Here is a 22,275-nt window from a genome sequence, read left to right as displayed (position 1 = left end):
TTCTAAAGTTGAAGCTATGAACTGTGTTTTAATATCTTTGTTATCACTATGTTGACTAAGATATACTCCTTAACATACCTGATCCCTTCATTCTTCCACAACTGCACAAGAATACTCTTCTGATCTATAATTATCTTAAGAAAGAGGCCAGTTATACCACATTTTAAAAGTTGCTTTAAAGAACTGGCAAATTTAGTCCCTTTCTTTATTCATGTGGGGGTTAATGAGAATGTGGCATCAATTTAAAAATTAATACTTAATCAAGCAAGACACCTGAGGCTGAGTAATGAGCAGATGTTTCTTGAATTGGAAACTTAATGGCTCACCAATCAATAGCATAACATAAGAATATTTCTTCTGCAATTCCAGTCAGAGCAGATGTGTTTAAACAGAAATGTAAGTGTGTAATAATTAGCTTATTCAGTGTGACTAGTAACAGTTATCAGTTGAAAGGACAGAGGACAGAAAAAATAAGGAAGTTTTCATAGAATACATGTATCCTAACCATTATTCCCAAGTTAAATGTTTTTTCTCCTGATGAAAATACCTCTAAATACATGCAAAAAATTTAACTATCTATTTACTATGTATAGCATGTTTATCTTATTTCCTCCCTGGCCAAACTACTAATTACTCTGCATTGTAAACTTTATGCATGTGACTGTAACTCACATTGTAAGATCTGCATCTTGAATGCAGTCAAAAAGGATTTTAAGGCTGGGGGGTAGGAGACTGAGTAACAGCACTGGGGTGCAACAAAGAAAATATTCTTTGTTTCCAGGAATTCTCAAGTAATGCTTATTAGAATAGGAAATTTTGGTAAGTTTATATCAGGTGTAAAAATCTGGTATAGGAATAAAAGCTTCTGTCCTAACCCCCCCCCCCCTTTTTTTTTAAAAATTCCAATGGGTTGTCCATAAGACCTTGTTTATTATGTTTTATGGCCATTATAATTATTGGATAAAGGAATGAAAAAAAAAAAATATCCATGCTATAATACGATGTAGACTCAAGTTAAAATAATATGTGCTTTTCCCCACGTTATTTTGTTAAAGAGTAAATGATGGTTTAGACTTGTTTTTCATCAGTCACAAAGTGCATGGAGAAATTATTAATTAAGACAAAATTAAGATGAAAGGTTGGAGGACATAGAAGAGGTGCTCCAGCCCTCTGATCATTTTCATGGCCCTGCTCTGGACCCACTCTAACAGGTCCATGCCTGTCTTGTGCTGGGACCCCAGAGCTGGACGCAGTACTGCACATGGGGTCTCACCAGAGTGGTGCAGAGGGGCAGAATCACCTCCCTCGACCTGCTGGTCACGCTTCTTTTGGTGCAGCCGAGGATACAGTTGGCCTTCTGGGCTGTGAGCACACGTTGTCGGCTTGTGTCCAGCTTTTTATCCACCAGTACCCCCAAGTCCTTTTGCGCAGGGCTGCTCTCAATCCCTTCATGGCCCAGCCTGTACTGATACTGGGGGTTTACCCCAAATGCATGGGAAGCATTCAAAGCTGTGTCAGAGAACATTCAGACTGGACATTAGGAAACATTTCTTTACCAAGAGGGCAGTCAAACACTGGAACAGCCTTCCTAGAGAGGTGGTTGATGCCCCAAGCCTGTCAGTGTTTAAAAGGCATTTGGACAATGCCCTTAATAGCATGCTTTAACTTTTGGTCAGCCCTGTAGTAGTCAGCCATTTGGCCTAGTTGATCGTTGTAGGTCCCTTCCAACTGGAACTATTCTACTCTATTCTATTTGTCTTTCTCTATTGGCTCATTAAGGAAATGACTGGTTGACTGATGAAAAATGCTGAACACAATAAAAAAGGAATAACACCTGAGTATTTTAGTGGAAGAGAAAGCCTGAAGAAATGTTAATACTATTTCTTATCTAGACTCTGCTGTTAGTCCAGAGAGATCACGGGAACAGACTCAGCCAATCAACTATCTGGAAGCATAAAATTTTTAGTTTAAAAAGAAAAAAGCAAAACTTTGAAGGGAATTGCATGGATAATAATTGTGTAGATATTTAAGAATTTCAGAAACAAGAAACATTTGGAATTCTGACAACTCCATGGGTAACAATAAATAAATAAAATACTGAGTAAAATCCATTGCTTAAACATAAGCTTCTAGTTTCATCTGAGATGCCTTGAGATGTGAGACATCCTCACTGTTCTCTTAGACATGACACAGGACCTATGGGAAACCCATACACTTCTAGAATGGCACCTGATTGCAAGGCAGAATACCCTTGTTGCCTTTTTAAGGCAACCAAATCCCACCTCTCCTGACAGGAGTGATGTCTCTAGAGACTGATCAATATAATCAAGGGAAGGAAGTTTAAAATGTTTTGAACATGTTGTTAGAAAACAAGAAGTGTGACTAGAGAAAGAAATCTATCAAATGATGAACAGAAGAACACGAAGGGCAAAACTGGAAATACAGCAAGTAAACAACACAAAGAAGCAGGAAGAACTCCAGATTTATAAGGCAAATAAATTAGCAATCAACAGATATTTGGTCAATCTGTTTTATTAAGCACTCAGTGTCCTAAATGAAATGTGTTGATGATTAGAACTATGAAAGAATTCTATACACATTTTCTTCTAAAAAAGTAAAAAGTAAAAAATTATTTTTAAAATATATCTTTCTAAATTAATTGCAAAATCTGAAATTTCCCTTAATCAATTATACTTAAACAAGTTAATCCATTTTAAACTATTGTTTTATCTAATATGTCTTCAGTTATATTTAAAATTGGGAAATCTGATACTCTTCAGAAACATGTTAATACTATGGAAATGATTCTGAGAAAATAAAAAAAATCTAATAAACCTTTCTCTGTGCATCTTTCAAAATTCAAACTTCATAGGGTGTTTTTATTTAATTAATTAAAAAAAAAAAATGACCCAAACATTCTACGTACTAGGTAAGACTCCTTCAAGAATGATCTAAACTTTGAAGCAATGTGTTAAATTTAAAAGCTCCAAGCAGAGAATATGTAGTATCAGTCATTGTGAGGCTGTTTAATTTGTACGAATTGTCTTTCATTAAAGAGTACAACTCTTTTCCTCTTTTACACTATTGCAGCATTAGACAAGTAAATGTTCTTTAAAAGAAAACAAAAAGTATTGATTTCATAGAACACATTAGGGTATTGTAAGGGATAATCTTAGGGAATTAAGTCAGACAGTAATCCTTAAAACCCCAGAGAAGTTAATTTTGATGAACTATATCTCCTAATAATGAAAAATGCTCAGTGCTGTATGGAGAAGAAATTTAAACATTAGAATGTAGTGTACTGACAGATGGTAAATTTCTTTTTATGCAGTCTAGACACTTCACTCAGAGTTCTGTGTGATTCCAAGGAAAGTTATGAATACTAGGGGGATTTTATGCTGAAAATTTACACGTACATCCAGATAGTTTCTCTCAAAATGCGGCTGTTCAGAGAGCAAAACCAAACTTATTGGTTGTGAAACAACTGGACCAAGGGCAATACCAGAGAACTCCAAGTCATCAGTCACATGAGGTACAGTTCATATAGGCAGAGGTGTTCATGTACCTAACTTGTTCTACTTCCTATGGGACTTAAGGCACCTATTTCCAATGGGAAGTAAAATAGGAATTAGACACTTAAATATCTTTGTCCATATGGTCTTGTGCCTGGTCTTTATATTAACTGGTCTTCTGTCCTACTAGTGCTAGAAGGGGACAAATATAAGCAAAACAAAGTAAACTCCAAAAAACAGTTGTTACTTACAAGATACCATGCCTTCTCTGAATAAACTGTATTATATATAGGAAAGCAGAAAGAAAAAAAATATCTCTGATCAAATTACGTAATAGGAGTGAAGACGAATTCAACTGTAACACAAACTAAACTGATATTCATGCAGCAAGAACTTTATCCTAAAATTTGATTTGAACAGATTAGATAATTTCATGTGTCACTTGAAAACTGTCTGAAATATGTTTGTCATACTTGAGGACAGAAACTCCTACCCATTAGTTTAATCACAAAAGTGTATTTTATGGCAAAAGTAAATGATTATGTATAAGAGGAGGAACAAATAAAACTGCTAGAGTTAGTAAAGTGTTTGTGTTAAAGGTACTGATACTTCTTAGATAAGAAGCCACGAAGTCTGAACAACAAATTCTATATAGTGGATAGTAATTCATCACTGAAGTTACATAAAACATTTTTAATTTAGTTGGCAAGGGAATAAAGTTCAAGTCATAAAAAAAAGAATTTCATTTCTTTATCAGAATATTTTTCTTTGGGAGAGTTTGTGCTATTTGTTTTAGACAAAAAAAAAAAAACACAACCCAACATTCTCCTCAATTAAAATATTTTAAGTTATTTCTAATTTGCAAAATGTAAGCACACAGAAGTTCAAAGAGAAAAGAACTGGAAAACCAAAAAGAAACACATCTATGTCTCAAATCCCATTAACATGAATCAAAATGTCCCTCCCCAATTTTGATCTAAAATTGAATTAATTTATTCTATGTTTTAGTAACATGGTTCTCCTTTTAATAAGTCTTTAGACCCCACTGATCACCTTTAGTTATTAAAAAGTCATCCCCCTAGAAAAAGTTAATTTTTAAAAAAATTATTTAGTCTCATATAAAGAGTAATTTAAAGACTCATACAGAAAAATATGTGAAAGTAGTGATCATATAAAGATCCATTAAAAAGTCAGTATTTGCTTCTTCATACTGTCTGATTCTTTTAGAGAGTTTTTTAGAAGGACTTAGAATAATTATGTCATGAAAGAATATAACATATAGAATATTCACCAGAGCCATTCAAGTTTTGATGGTTCTGTCACACAGAACACAACAGATAACAGAGGAAGCAACCAGAGGGACAGAAATATGCTGAGAAAAGATTTTTGAGAGCTTGTTTATGAGACATCCTTTCATAATACAGGACTTTGAATAGTGAACGGAATAATTTGAACTGTTTAAATACAGTGAATTAAGTGTAAGCACTCACAAAGGGTAAAAAAAAATGAAGACAAAATCCTGCTACACTTCTGACAAATCAAAGCTAGTTGTGTGATATTTTTTGCCTCTATTGTATATAAGTTCCATAGCTGTACTTTGAGTACTTTGCACTGTTACATCTGCTGTATAGAAATAGAGGGAGAAGGGTTCTTTCCTACAATTATTTTGGAAATCAAATGTAAAAAGTATCAAGCAAAAGAAAGGTGCCTTGATGGACTGTATTCTCACACAGCAAACAAGTAGTAGAAAATATAGAAATACTCATGTCTCTTAATTTCTGCTCCAATGTTCTATGCACTAGAGAAAACTGGGGAGTAGTTATTCAGATTAATGCAGAATTAAATATTATTACATTTGATTGATAAGTGTCATTTCTTGATGAAGCAACATGTCACATCAATATATTGATTTTGAAAATGGTGAAAAGAATGCAATCTGGTTTGTATCCTTGCTTCATTTAAATAACTTTGAAATATTCTGTTTCAACATTTTATTTTCGTGTAATTCACTTAAACTATTACATTAAAGTAATGCATTTCTACATTAAACTCATATGAGTGAAATACCAAATTAATACGAGATTGGCAAGCATTTGTCTGTGCTTTTACAGGGAACTTTTAAAGGGTACCTACTCATTATTACGTTATAGAAATTTTGGGTTTGAAAAGAAAAAAAAGAAAAAAAAAAGAAGCATTTTTTTTCCAATTCAGAGTGAAACAAGTCAATGTAGTTACAGCCTCATTGAGCATATTTCCAATTCTAGTTCTAGGCAGCAAAATATTGAAAAAATATGGCATTTTGAGGGGGAATTATTTTATTTCTGAGCCATCTCACTAATGACATAGATCTGGAGATTCAGGACAGATGAAGCACTGCTGTTAGGTTGGTTTTAATTCTTTTCATGTTCTCTAAAATATCATCCTGCCAACATTAGTATATTAGGTCTAATACAGCCATAATGCATTACAGCTGTGAGATAAGCTTTAGAGGGATGACTAGTATTTGTTATTTGGCAGAAAGATATGGCTATGGATTGTGGGTATGGAGGTAAAGGTTTCAGGCAAAAAAAAAGCACCCCAAAAACCATAATGTAAGATTAAATTTTCCTTTTGTACTCTTTGCTTTATAAGAAGTTCTCCATATTTCATGCTGAGGATTCTGAAGCTCTTGTACGATTGGTTCTTACAAAAGAAAAAGACAACCAACCAACCAAACAAACAAAAAACCCAATGCCTTTTAATATTGGGTGTGTTTAGCATTAATGATTAGAATGTGGTGTCAAAGTTCATTCATTGAGTTATATTTTGTTGGCAAACAGGAAAATGCTGAGTGAGCAGAGAAAACAGAAATTAAAATACAAACATAATTATTAGCAAAAAATGGAACTGTGGCACTTGTGTGACACCACCTGTCCAAATAGAAAGACATTGCCTCTTTAAGATAGCAGCAAAAATTCTCAATGAAGAAAAAATAAATTCATTGTGATTTCAGAAATTCATTTTTATTTCTCTAGTGAACACAATGTTGTCTGATATTTACATTTTAAATGGCTATGGTTGTACTCAATAATCTGAAGCCTACATATAAATTGCTGATAGAATTCCTTTAAATACCTTTAAAGGTATTTAATACCTTTAAAAATTGTTTAAAATAAGCTAAAATATAGATCTCAGCATGGTATATTTTCAATATACCTGTGAACAGCAACAATGTTTTACCTTATTAAAAATATTCACAATGATTCAGCTTAGTAATATCTTACAAGAAAATGGATATCTTTCCATCTCTGAATAATACTTTTACCTCATTTCAAAAATTGAATAATGCAGTTAAAAATACAAATTACTCTTTTATATTTCCTTAGACTTATGCCAAGTGCTACCTTTAAAAGTCAGACAGTTTTCATACTAAAATTTATAAAGAAAAGACAGTGTAAACAATTACAAGTATTTTGCATGTCCTTAAAGGGCTTCCTTATTATGAAAGAACAGAGAACTTATGTTGTCTTTGTGCCTTATCTGTTATATATCTTGTTCCTACTTTTTTTACCATCACCTGTCAAATCTATGATAAAAATAATTTAAAAAACCCTATCAAATCTATGATATTTTAAAGAGCTTTCTTATACTCTTAGAAAGTGAATCTTTTTCTTCAAAATTCATCATCTTTTTATTCATTTGTAGGTGAATCTAGTAGTACATTATCTAATACATGACATGACTTGTTCTTCATGTCTTTAAATTTTGTGTCTTTGTTTACATATATGGGGGATTCAGAACTTTGGGCTGTATAGAAATAAAAATAAACTCATATTAGCTATGCTAGAAGTTTGGACTAAATTGATCACCAAAAACTATTCTTTCAGTTTATACTTTAAAGCTTTATTTACATTGTTTCAAAATGGTATTAAAACACTTGGTAAGTGATCTGTTTTGCTTGATGATTTTTGGAATCACATTCATCACATCCACAAACTTGGCTTGAAATATGCAGGAAAAAGAAAAAAAATGTCTGTTAGAGGAGGAGATACTATTCATCTATTTTGGTTATGGAAATATATGTGCCCTGTTGTGCTTTTTCCATAGCTCTTCAGAGTACTTATTTTCTACTTTCTTTTCTCTGTGAGAATGACATTAGTGCTTCATTCCAGAACGACCATAGAATATCCTTTCTTGCTGCTTTATAGAGAAAGCAGCAAATGCAATATGGCAATTATAATAAGAATTGTCAAGAATATTACAATGATTTATGCCTGTGAAGAATAATTTAGCCTTCTTTTCACAAAGATCTTATAATGATTGCCTCTTGTTCAGGAAACGCTCTACTAACTATCATTGCTCACTTTGCAAATCCTATTGACCCTAGTGTAATAATTAATATCTTAAAAAGCTTTCAAGGCTCTGCCTCCTTGACCTTAATTGTCCTTCCTTTACCTGGATTAACACAATACCTAGAAACGCTTCCTTCATGCATGCTGAATGTGTAATGACATACATCTCTCAATAATTTATTCCAGTGCAACACTCACTTTTATGATATGCCTTCACAAAATGTGTCAGATTTAGTGTAATTTAATCATCAGTAATACTTAGCAGATCATATTGAAATTATTTTAAAAGATTATGCTTATTCAGCTTCTATCTTCTATCAAGTGCGAAGACAGTGTCATAAGGGAATGCAAACGACTTAATTAAAAAATGTTTTACATAAATGATTTTTATGAATGGTTTTTAATTTCAGCAAATAAGGGAACAGGTGAATATTTGCTCAGAATATTGATTGTTAAATCAAACCATAATGTCTCTGCCATATAGGAATAATATAGGCATTTCTAATAGATGCGAACCTGCAACATGTTTCTCCTAAGGGATGTTACAAGGCCTCTGACTCTGGCAGGCTCTGGAGCCCAGGTGTTGCTCTGTCCTGGCTGCTGGAGCTCAGCCTGGTGCCCTGGAGGCCCAGAAGTCTCTCTCCCAGGCTGATGGATGCTGCTGCTGCTGCTGCTTTCCCATTTGGAAGCTCAGCTGGCAGCGAAGCTGAGTGTGTATCCCAGAGGAGCACTCCTGCACACACAGGGGACACTGACACGGCTGGCAACAATGACAACCACGGACAGGGCACTGCCTTTAACAATCCCCAAATATGTCACCATCAGGACTCACATAAAACACAAGTACAGATAGCCAAGTCCCTAAAACACAAGTACAAATAGCCAAGCAGCTCTCCTCCTCTCCAGCTGATCAAGACTAAAGTCCACTAGTGAAAATACACACACACACACTCACTCACTCTCTAGGTTCACAAGAATACACGTGCTCATGGATCCCCCAAATACCAGCACAGTCGCTCTGCCTAATACCTCTGCCTAGATCCTCAGCCCTCTTATTCACTCTACAGTTCTCCTACTCACTGAGTGGTCCAGCTTGATGTTCACTAGCAAACACACGCTCATTTCAAAGGCACCCTACACTCGTGCATCCTCCCAGATACCACCACAAGCCCTCTCCCTGCCTGATACCCCTGCCTGGACCTGATACCCCTGCCTGGACCTGGGTCCTCCTATGCCACCTAGTTCAGATTGAAGTTTGCTAGCAAATTAGACACCCCCACCTCCCACCCCCTCACACACCAGGTTTGGGAAAAATGTGCCTTCCTCTCTCCCCGTACCTGCTGACAGCCAGGTACACAGGTCCTGTGACCTACTGTCCCACTCCAGTTGCTGGCACTATGGATGCACAGACCCTATCACTCCTGGTGTCACTCCAGTTGCTAGCTCTGAATTCACTAACAGTGTCTCCCTCTGCTGTCTGAGCACTCACACATGGGACCAAGAGTGAGATTACACAGAGAGATAGTTAAGAAAGGATTTAGTAAAACGACAAGACACACTGTCATGATTAGGCATAAGGCTTGGCCAGAAAAATGTACTGAATGGCTGTTGCATACACACAACTGGCCCCTCTTATTCCTCCTCTTATCAGTCTCCCCTCCCTTTCTTAGTCCCTGGTCCCTCCTTTTTCTCTCCGTTTGACCCTTCCCTAAACATTCCTTAATAAGTTTTGCACAGCACCACAGACCCCTTTGAATGCCATTAACACTTCTGTTCTCCTGCCCCCCACTTCTTGCCAGCTACACAGTCCAGCTTGACCCTCTCCAAAGTTAAGCCTGGGGTTTCTTAATGGACCATCAATTATAATTTCAAGTTTTGGTCTTCAGTAGTTTTGTCTCTTATCACTTGTTTGTCAGATTTGTGCCTCTCTGTTTCATTTGTCGCTTTGATTCCCTTTGAACTGGAAAGGTCCTTGATCCAATAACCTAAAAGAATCAGATGCTCTCACATTCCACATTCCCTCACAGTTGATTAATGGGTAATTTAGTACATAGTTTTAATAACACCTGTTTCTAGGTATGTCTGCAGAAGTGATGGGCTTGCATTTACACTCAGTTATTGAATTTGCTGAACAGCAGTAGCTTAAAAGATTGAAGAATTTTCCTTCAAAACTGAAGGAATAACAAGAAAAACAATTTTATCACACACTGACATTAGAGATGCACAAAGATGATAAAAATTCTTACATCTTAAAAATCTGATGTACTTTGTTCTTTTCAAAGGTTAGAATATTCTTCCATTAGTAATGGAAATAAAATTTTGTACATGGTCTTTGAAGTGAATGCAATTAAACCCCTTTATTAATATTTTCTAATATCTAATATAATTTTACATTATATCCCTGCTATGTGTCTCATGGTTATTTGCTTGTCCTTTTTTAATGCATCACACTATTCTTGAAGCAGGATGAATTATGACAAACACACAAAAAAGGCTAAATGGAACTAAGTCCTCATTTTCAGTTCTTTCCCCTAAATGTAGCAATATATGGATGACAGTGATTTTGCTTTTTTTGTTGTGTTGTGGGTTGGGGTTTTTTCAGGTTTTGAACCTTCTGTCAGGTATCAGGACATGAGATTAATGCTTTACATTTTTTTGAACCCTGCTTTTTTAACCTAAAGATGTAGGAAGGCCTTCTATCATTAAAAAAAAAAAAAAAAAAAAAAAAAAAAAAAGCCAGGATGTATTGAATGCTGAACACAAAATTTTAAAAAGACAAACCAAAATCTAGACGCATTGTTTCTTCCATAAATATTGTTAAGCAATACCATTTACTTATAGAGTAAAGATACATTATGTATGGCAAAGCTAAAAAAAGTGTCTGACAAATTATTCAGTAACTTTCTGAATGTACGTTCATCAGAACATATTCATATATTACAGTAATTTTTGAACACTTTCTAGATGGGAGGTAAAGCCCAAGCTAGGTAAGCTGAAAACATAAATTCACCACTGCATTTCAGTTCTGATTTTATAAAAATGCTATTATTTTGCTTTTTTAAAAGCAACCTTCAATTGAAATGTCCAACTTTGTACTTTACCTGGGATAGGAACCATAATGTCAGTTTGGTGGTTCCTACAAGATAACTGATGTAATCACGAGAAATATTTCACTAGATGATTCAAGAATTAAACTGGGTGATCATTATGATTCTCATATGTATTTCCCAGACATATTTGAGTGACTTATTTACACTAGCATCAGAGAAATTTTTCATAACAGAAGTAAACTAAGAAAAAATGCTAATAAAAATATTCAAATATGACATCACAGTGGTGAATTTAATTAATAAAAATTTTAGATTATGTTCTGAAGAAAGATACAGGAATAAGAGCTACTGTTATACATTTTTATGATTTAAAGAAGATATTTTTTATGTAAACTTTGATGTTAAAATCTTACTGCAAATATGAAGTGGGAGGTAGTAGGATAGAATAGTTACTAAAAAGAAGTTAAAAATAAACTCAAATAACCTTAGAAGAAATTTTGTCATGTCTATCAAGGTGGTTTTACATCTTTTCTTACTGTAATACTGATTGCCTAATAATTATTACAAATTTTCATTAACAGTTCTTTTGTGCTAGTAGGGAAAAATATCACCATTTTACAGATGAAGATCTGAGACATAAGTCATGAATCTCTTCAAAATATCTCTCTGATCTTTTGATTCCAAGTTGGAAGAATGTTGTTTCTCTTGATCAACAGTCGAGTTCCTTAAAAAAGAACCTAAACTGAAGGATATGAGACACATAGAGTCTTTGAATGGTTTGGGTTGGAAGGGACCTTAAAGATCATCCAGTTCCAACCCCCCTACCATGGGCAGGGACACCTTCCACTAGACCAGGTTGCTCAAAGCCCTGTTCAACCTGAACCTGAACACTTCCAGGGTGAGGCATCCACAACTTCTCTGGGCAACTTGTTCCAGTGCCTCACCACCCTCATAATGAAGTTAACTTTAGTCATTTAAAAGTCCAGTCTATCATCAATGTTTTTGTTTTCATCAACTGAGAGAGATAGAAACCTTTAAACAAAATAATCTTTCCTAGCTTAGGTCATTAATTAGTACAGGGCAAATTGCCCCCTGGTTCTTCTTTCCACTGTCTCCATTGATTGAAGTTAGGAGTCTAAACTTAACTGAGATTAATACTACCTCAAGAGACTTACTAAAAATCACAAAAGATGTCTGTGGTTGAGCCAAAAATGACACCAAATGTTTAACCCTAGCTGAGGGTCTTACCCCTTAAGACCACCCTTCATACACGATAGAATATTAAAAATAAATAAATGAAAAAGCATTAGAGGGAAATAAAGTACAAAAGGATGATCTGAAATAAGTCATTCAGTGAGATGATTGCAAAGGAGGCAGGTGTTTCCCCACGTGTCATTAATTAGCAATTTGAATGAAAACAAACCAAAATTATCATTATGTGATATTTTTCTCATTAGATAAAAATGAAAGAAACTATGAAATGTGCAATTTGTTAGGGGTGAAAAAAGTGTCAGTAGAAAAGAAGAAATTGTAAATACTAGTAAATCTGTTCTTCAAAACAAAGAAAGCCTTTTCTCTTTAGTCACTTTTGAAGAATATTACAAAAATGGTTGGAATGTAGCTATATGTTTATTGATAAAGGGAAGAGAAAAATGTTTGTATAAGATCCTGTAAACAGGATTTTCAACCTCTAAATACAGAACCTGGGAACCTAGATGTCTGTCATTTGTAGTACACCATTTAAAAGGCTTCCACTTATAGGCATTACTTATACTTTATGGAACATGTTATACTTTAAAAACAGGATGAAATTCTGCCAGTCACAAAATCTCAATTGCTCTGTGTGTGAGCATTTTTTATTCTTGTTACTATTGAAGAAAGTCTTAACACTGAGGGAGTGTCTTGGACCATTCAGATCTGGCATCACCCATGAGAGATGGTATTACATTTCTTCTGGAGCAGCCAGGAGGGACACAATGAATCTCAGTTGCATCATTTGTAGTCTTTCTGTGTAAACAGACTGTGCTCTTTGATAATCCAGGATAGCTGTTTCTCCAGTACAAAGATAAAGTTTAGGTTAGTTTTCATTTTTCAATTCTTGAGATGCAAGAATACAAACACGGTTCTGCAAGTCTTGTTCTTTCTGACATAAATATATAATGACGTTCTTATAGTCATATGCCTGAAAAAGGCATATATAACTTTTAGTTCCTCACTGTTAATTTATAACATCTGATGATGCTATGTTTACCCTGTGAGAGTTTAATATTTACCCTTTCAGAGAGAGAGTTACAGGTAAACTTGAATTGGCAGACCACATGTTTTTACTTTTATTTCTAATGGTAAGCCATTAAGACTTCATATAGACATTTTGTAACAAGCAGCACTCATTATAGAGGAAATGAGCAAAAACTTTACTTCTCTTGAAGACAATGCAGTTAAAATGAAATAATTCATCCTTTTCTGCAGAAACTCATTGGAAAATGGAAAATCTTCTTCAATAGACGTTAGACTATCCTAAAAAAATATCTCAGATATCTAATTTGTATTCTCACAAGACAACCTAAAAGGTCATGCTGGTTCTTCCTTGCATTAAAAAGGAATAACTTTAGAAAAGGTTAGTGTGATTTAGATTCTCTAGTAATTTAGGTTCTCTAGGTTTTTTGTTGTTGTTTTTACTGCTGCTGAAAGAAAAACCTTCCAACCTAACATTTGAACAAAAGAACAATCTCGTACATTATTGATCTCATAGGTGATCTCAACTCATAACTGCTCATCTTGTTAAACTGACAACTCAGAAACATATTACCTATGACAGTGTAGAACTGAATTAAACTTACTTGTCTGTTTGTTTGGGTTTTTTTAGAATGGTAAACAGTACACTGTATTTAGATTGGAAAATTATTTGGGGAGTGATTAACTGCAGTGTAATGGCAATACTACTGAGGAATAGAATATTGATTTGCAAGAGCCAAACACGGCCAGGCAGCCCTCTGAGAGCCTGCAACAGAGAAGAGAATAGCTAATCATACTGATCATAGTAATAGTTTCTTTGATTTAATAATAAATATTGTAAATTCGTAGATGTGTATGTGTGTGTGTATATATCTGTGTGTGTACAGATATAGATAAAGATATCTATATTCATGCACTCATAGATAGATAGATACATACATACATACATACAAACACACATATATTCTTGGAGTTTGCCCTGGCTTGAAAATATACATTTTAAATAAATCAGAGTCACAGAAAAGATAGGAAAATTACTCAAGCTCATTCAGTGATTCAGTTGAAGTCAAAAAGGGAGCAGCTGTCTCTCAGTTGTTAACTTGTGGCCAGCATAGCTAGATAGTCTTATGTCTTTAGCAACAGAAGTGAGGATGGCATTGCCATGTATGTGTGCAACATTAAGAAAATGGATAGAAAAAAGCCACTCAGGTAAAAAACTTTTTCAGCTTCCCTTTCCAAAATCACCAGAGCCAGAAATGGAGTTAAAAATGCCAGTGAACAGCTGTTGTGGTGGGGATGTGTTGAAGGAGCTGTCAGACAGCTAAGGGAAGGGGAATGAAGTAAACTGTTTTCTCCTTACTCTACTCCCAAAGGTACTATAGTCAGAAAAGGCAAGCAGAAAAAAATTAAGAATTAAAAAGAGCTACTGGAAGATCGTAACTATTTTAGTTACATGTGATTTCCATCCAAAGGAGTCTTTGACCTTTGATATACCCCTGTTTTATAACAGCAAATATTTCTCAAGTGACTCAAGCACTACCTCTTATGGCTCAGTTTGTTAATTTAGACCTATCATAAATGTGGTTTTTTTCAGTATTCTTGTTTGGTCAAGTAAAAAGAGACTTTAACAGTATGGGGGTCAGAAGGAAAATGATGAAAGGTTAGAGGGAAAGCAGTGAATGACCAACGAAAGTGAAATAAATCTGTTTTGGTATGATCTGACATGAGAGAGAAATCAGGATTCTTAATCCCTCATTTTCCTTTTTTTCCCCTTAAGAAATATTTTCTTTGTAACAGAAGAAAAACCTTCATTGACTCCTCTTCCTGATAGCAAAGAGTTCTGGTACATTAAATTTCAGTAACACTTGAACATTACAAACTGTATGTGAATGTTTTAATTGCATAAGCTAGTGGATCCTGCAGGGGGAAAGAAGAATCCAGTCACTTTCTCTGCCACTGTGCATTTTGAAGGATGCTATGTAAAGAAGAGCATTCAGCTACATTCAAAAATGTTGTGTCTTGAAGGACATTACAGTAAAAACAAACTTACTCTTTCTCCTTGGGCCTCTCAAAATTGGATTAGCTAAGTAAAGAGTAACTATCCATGTGCACTGAAAAAGTTTAATGAAACTCCAAGGGGGGCGGGGGGGGAGCCTCAGGATCTCAGCCAATGTGTATTTCACCATTTGAATAGTTCAACTAATATGAAAAAAATATGTGCGGATAGTTAAAACACTGACCAAGCAATGGTTTCAATTCATCAAAGTTCAAGACCAGTGAGGACCATTAAATCATGCTGCCAGACCCATATTTAACAATTTCATTCCTCCTAGTTACTTCAGGAATCAGCTCAATACCTTCATTTTTATGTCTTTGTAGTTATTTCTTTTGTGTTTGTTTGTTTGTTTGTTTTTCTGAAGCAAATCTCTGTGTTTATTTTCTTCATGTTTTTCTCCACTAGATAAAACTAGTGCCTTTAGTAGTTGGCATATTATTCTTTGAAATGTGCTTTTCACTGTAGCTGTTTCACCACATTCTACTTCATATAACTTGCTGTCTTTCATTATTCATCTCAATCTGGAATAAAGGGAACTGTATCAAAAGTTTAAGGATATTTTCACCATACATTAAATAAATATGATTTCTCTCTATGTGACAGTGCCCATGACACAGTGCCCATGACATCTCTGTCATCTCATCTACATTTCAGAAAGTTCTGGCTTGAATCAAGGCACATCATCTGTTACAAGATAAAGCCTACCCAAAAGCACTTCCCAGACAAAGGAGACCATGACTACATCTGTCCAGCTCTGACTAGATTAAGCAAGTATGAGCTGAAAAGCAAAGTAGCAATAAACAACTGTAAGAGTTACTATGTTCACACTTTTATGTAACACATCTGGGACTGGAGATGGGAGTGTGGCAGAAATCCTGGTGGCCATAGTGACAACTTCTATCTGGTCATAGATATGAAGAAAGTCAAAGATAATGCTGTGGGACTATGTGATTTTTGAGGACTTACATGAACAATCAAATATAAGAAGTAATACACAGTCAAGCAGTAGATGCTGGGGTAGTGGGGGAGAGCACCATGTGTGGAAGGCCAGGTTTGAGGTGCAGCTATCCTGTGGAGTCACCAGCCAGGACCTGTCATATCTTCAAGGCCCACATGTACTGCCAGGCTAACCCACACCAGAAGGGCCACAGATACATGCGTCCAAAAATTTAGGAAGACTGTAGGCAAAACCATCAGAATTTCTTTTTCTTGTGTGGTTTGGGCTTGCACCAGATGTTCATGCTATTCAATTTGCTTATCCTTTATTGTGAGATAGAAAGAAAGAAAGAAAGAAAGAAAGAAAGAAAGAAAGAAAGAAAGAAAGAAAGAAAGAAAGAGAGATAAAATTTTCTTGTAGCGTTGACCTTATCTTCAATTCTGATGGTCTTCTTGTCAAAAGCATACATTATGATGTGTGAGTGAGGTCTTCTTCCAGATTAGATCTTTGCCTAGAATGCAAACATGAAGAAAATTTATAAACACTTTTTTTACATAGTTCTTCCCTTTTGATAAAAATCCATAACTTGTTTTCTTTTCTGGGTTCAATCAACACAAAAATAGTGAGCTGCTGTCATAACTGCTCCATAGATATATGTTTTCCATTTCCTTATTTTTTTTTAGCTGTATTTCTCAATATTATTTAGACAAGTATCTTCTTAAAACATAGAAGTATTAATTTTGTTGTTCTCAAGATGTTTCAATTTTTCCTTCTAGAATGTTCCAGCACTAAACCATAGGCTAAAATGTGAAACCTGGAACAAAGTCAAATCTTTACTTTTTCTAGGTGAAACTTTTTTTTGTACACTTTTTCCACCAGAAACTACTATTAGCACAACATTAATGGAAAGCAATACTTCCTCATACAACTAGTGAAGTCAAGTGTACATAGAGTTTACAGAGATTATTCAACTCTGACTTGGGCAATGCAGAACATAACACTTCCCATAAAGACTAATAGGCAAATTTAATCACTTATTTATTCACGGGTTCTAGGTACAAATATATATTTTATGTTGCCTTTTCTTCACTGTTATCTTACTGTCTAAGTATAAGTGATTCTTCTGCTAACTAATCAGATTATTGTTTGTATGTTTCCTCCTGAGTGTGCTTAAAAGTCTCTTTCTTAGCTGTTTATCTATTCCTTCAGTCTTAATTGTATGTTCAGTCAAGAGTTTACAGACTGCTACCTAAAAATCTGAAAAGAATTATTAAAGATGTTTCCTTAATGCCTAAGAATTGTATATAGTGCTCTCTGGTTTTTATAAATCTCTTTACAAACATTTTTTTTTCTCATTTTAACTTCACAGCCTCTACTGATTGATGTTCAGCTTGCTGCTTCTTTATTCTTGTATTAAAACTAACTGAACAGGCAACAGAGAAATATAATTTTGTGATACCTACTTTAAAGGACTAATCTACATCTGGCAGAAATGTGCCACCAGTTTAGCTTAAGCAGGCATGAAAGTAGTCACAAGAAATGTATGGCAAAGATGCTGAAAATTTCAAAAGCAGTAAAGCAGATTAATAATAAATAGATAAATAAATAAATAAACTCACAAAAGTAAAAGTCTAATTCAAAGAAAATATCACTATGTCTTTTTCATTCTTGCCTTTGTCAGAATATTTAAATATTACAGTACTGATCTTTTGACCTAGTTGATTTTTTTTATTCTTTTTCTCCTAGGACCAATTATTACCAGGTGTAAGCAACACAGAACGTTGTGTATGGCTTCTCCTTGTATTAAGTTACTAATTAGTCATACTAGTCTTCTCACTAACAGCATTTAATACCTCAATTGTTCCAAAGCTGTTTTTCTGATTTTAAGGTATGAATTAAGCAAGGATATGATAAGTCTTTTACTATGCCATTTTCACATTAAGAATTTGATTTGTGTTTACTTTTACTGATAATCTAAACATACTCAAGCAGATTTAAATCTATTACAATTTCAAATACATTCTCTGATCTAGAGACTACTACAGCATAGATTATTAAAATGCTCATACAGCTGTTCCATGACAAATAAACAATTTAGCTTTCACTTCATTATTTATAATTCAGTGACATCAGGGGCAATCAATGTTATACTCATCTCATATAGAGACCTTGTAGAAACACACATGAAATACAGATATTTTATGTACCCTGTTTAATAGCTATATGCACTTCAGAATAAACTATTCACAAGTTTACTGCATTATAATTGCTGTTATCTTGGGAGCTATTTAATCAAAATAACTGCTTAAGTGTGTAGCAAGAGGAAACAAACAAAAAAAATCTCCAGAGGTGCAGAGAGAGAAAACAGTAGGAATTTTCCCTTACAAAGGGAAAGGAAAGAGGTATTTGCAATTTTGTTCTAGTATGACATTTCTTCAAATGGGGTTGTTAAATCATTAAAAAAAATTGTTTTCCATTTTCAAAATAGAGTTATTAAAAAATGATAAAATACTCTTTTGCATCATTTTTAATAAATTTGTCATTTGTAATACACACATTTCTGTAAGAGCTGTTAAGACAGCTTTAGTAAGTAACATCAGTACTTGTTAGAAAGCAGTAGTCCTCTGATGGTTGATAGTTCTTGACTGTAAGTATCCAGAATTAAATTTATGCTTGACTTCCCTCTAATCTGATGAAATCAGGAAAAGGTAACTATGTGAGAAAAATCCTTACACCCTTTATTACTTATGGTACTTACTGCTGCACACTCATAGATTTGAAGGCAAGGTGCAGTAATGTTTACATCTAAGCCAGTCCCAGTGTAATAAATCTTTTCTTTTCAGTACCAGGAAAAAACAAAAAATAAAAATCCTGTTCTGAGACGAGTTCCAAAAACAAATGTCTCTGCACAGCCCTATCCAGACAAACTGAGTATGTTAATATTTGATTTGGTATTGAATTACTTTAGTGACATCTAAGATCAATGTGTGTCTATTGATTAAGTCTTTTGTGTTATCTTGAAAATACCTTTACAACACTTACACCTAGTTTTTGCAGCATTATGGTGGTAAACTAGAAACTGAAAGGGAAGACAACTAAAATGAATAATTTATATTGAGTGAATTAAAAATCCTCAAGTAGCATGAATCTTGAAAAAACAGAAAAAATATTCATCTTCCTTAATTTACCAAAAGGTCTACCTAACATTATCAGAAATTAAACAATATTTATATAAAATCATAATTAATCTTTTTAAAACATTTGTGGACAAACCTTCACTGACCCAATGAGTTTTCAAAGACAACAGAGACCTAAGCATAGTGTACTTTAAAAACAAAACCAGTACTTTTAACTGACTTTACTAAAGTTGAACTGGAAACTGTAGTTTAAAGTCTTGGCTACTTTCTTCCTGTAGCGAATAATGTGAGTTTGAAGGTATTTGTTTTATAAATCTGACTGTCCTTCAGGCTTTCCTTCTATAGTCTACATTCCACAACAGATGCATAAGCTAGTGCTCACCTAAATGTAGTGTACTCAGCAGGACACTGATATCTGGAAAGGAACTGAAGGATACATGTGCTTGGTTTCCAAGTTTTTTCTGACCCTTTGTGTAGGCAAGTGTTCTATTTTGTATGCAAGAGAACTGGAGGAGGTTGTTCAAACAATTAAGACTGTAATACCAAAGCACTAAGTAAGAAAAACTTGATGTTAACAAGCCATGAACAGATTGGAAGAGCAGCTTGGTTACTACAAGTCAGTGCCACATGGTTGTCCCAGATATTATAACTCTTTCCCATGAGAACACACTGAAGAAAAAAGTCTTAAGTGCTCCATCTCTTTGCAGCATTTCATCGTTACGTTGATAGAGAGCACAATCTTCCTGTGGACACTGTGAACTCTCTAAGAAAAAGCAAAGTGTACTTCAAGACTTAAATCAGTTTGTGTCCCTGACCCAACATATTTAAGTAGAGTAGATGTAAAGGGTTATCATAGTTTAATCTTTTGAGCACTGCTGGTAAATGGTGATTATAAATGCAGATTGTATAGTACACTAATCTGTCTATAACATAACATCTTTGATTAAGAAAAACTATATTTTGTGTTTCATACAGACGTTAACATTAAGTCACTGTTAGAAATACAGGTAAGTAATTACTGGTTTCACTGTAGTTTGTCATTAATGACCCACCTTGTCACCACTCCTATGGATTCTGAAAACTGTTTTCTTCTTAATATTAAAAATATCTCTTAAAAATGATATCTTTTTTTTGCAGTTGGATATACTTTCTTCACTTAGAGTAACTTTTGTAAAAAGTTAAAGCAGTTGAAATCACTGCATCTCCACAATCAAACTAGTCATCTATGTGATCAGCTATGCAAAAGTCAGGTGAAAAGAAAGAGTATTAATCCTTGAGAGCCTTATATTGGATACTTAGAGGAGGGAAGACTGTATCCATATAAAAAGTTTGCTTTCAGGATAAATTCTGATCTGTCTGTTTACACTGAGTGGGAATATTACTGTTTACATCAGGTTTGATTTTTATCCTTCATTAAAAGTTGCTTACAGTTATTTTTCTCTGTTCAATTTTGCTGCATTTTTTGAAACAAAATTGCAACTCTTCAATAATTGTACTTTTACTTGTGTCCAGTATCATTATGAACACAATCCATTTGAACCCAGTAGTTACTGCTGTTAGAGCAATTTTGGTGCTTTCCTCTATTGCTCTACATGTTGTCCACATTTAAAGATAACCATATTCCATGAGAAAATAGCAAGATCAAATCAGTAGTGACTGTATGTTACATGTAATTTGACTTGATAGTTTTGTTATGCTTATCTTCTGTATCTTAGCTGCTATTTTCCATGGACATGAAAATTTTCACAGAGATCCAATGGAGTACAATGATATGTTTTTTTTCTTCTCCAAGGTCCTTGTCACAACTACATAAATTAACTTTCTTACTAGATAACTTACAATATAATGAAATAATTATATCAAAAGGTACATGTTAGAAGCACTTTAATTTTTAAGTTGGATAGGTCTATTTATTTAAAAAGAACACTGGATAAACCTTTATATCTTCAAAATTGATGTTTATACCAAGAAACTTATTTACCTACGTTTTGCTGCCAAAATAGTTTTTCCTTCCTGTATAAGTAGATTTTACTTCAATAAACCCTCAAATATAGCTTTGCCTTCAGCTTTTAGGGGATAGCACAATTTTGCTTTCTGGACTGCTGACTGGGTGCTTGTACCTCCCTAGTAACAAGAAATATACAATACTAATTCAGTACAACAGAGATGACAGCCTATACTTACACAGATAGCAGATGCTTCATAAAATGGAGGGAAATTTCTGTCTAGTTGCTGTCTTGCAGGTTAATCTCCACCTGCTGATTCATTGGTTCCTCAGAATCACATCTTGGATCCGTAGATAACCATGGATTTTACATAGACTACATATCTTTAACAGAGGGTAAATAAGGAAGCAGTGAAATGTAATTTCATATGGTGATAGTTGAAACAATGGACTCTGTAAGGATATGTGGAGTGTGAGAATGTTTATTTCAATAAGATTATTTGACTGAAGACCTTGTCAAAATGGGATTATATGGAAAAGGGGGAGGCAATCAAAAAAATTTACAGGGGCACAGACCCGACAGATGAACAGCAATGGAGATGATGACAAGAAACCAATATAGTCAATGATACTAATTGACGGGCTGTCAAGAAACTGCAGGTGTCACTTGAAAGAGGGCCAACCTGGACTTAGCAAGTGATGAAGATGCAAACCTGAAGGTGCCAGATATTGGGAGGTACGGAGGATCTTGGAGCTATGCAAACTGATGGGGCAATGTGCAGGGGAAGAGGATTGGGGAGGAACAATAGAGGAATAGACAGAAAGGGGCATAAAAGGAGCTGGTTGCATGTAGAATGGGGCTGGTCGACACTCTTGTTGGACTGAGCCCTGTGCCTGATCATCTCAGTCTGTCCTATCTTCTTATCCTTGTTGGTTAGTAATCCTAACTCTCTGTCTCTGTAATCTCACTCTCTATCCCATCTGTGTGTAGAGGGGTGTTGCAGGGACTAAGTGCTAGCCACTGGGAGGACCAGTGTGAGTAGATTTGGGGCCAGCAGCTGAAGTCAGGCCA

The sequence above is a fragment of the Buteo buteo genome, chromosome 1 (assembly GCF_964188355.1).
Source record: "Buteo buteo chromosome 1, bButBut1.hap1.1, whole genome shotgun sequence".
In the NCBI taxonomy this organism is placed as follows: Eukaryota; Metazoa; Chordata; class Aves; order Accipitriformes; family Accipitridae; genus Buteo; species Buteo buteo.
The sequence above is the reverse complement of the archived record's forward strand: the minus strand, read 5'-3'. Positions refer to the sequence as shown.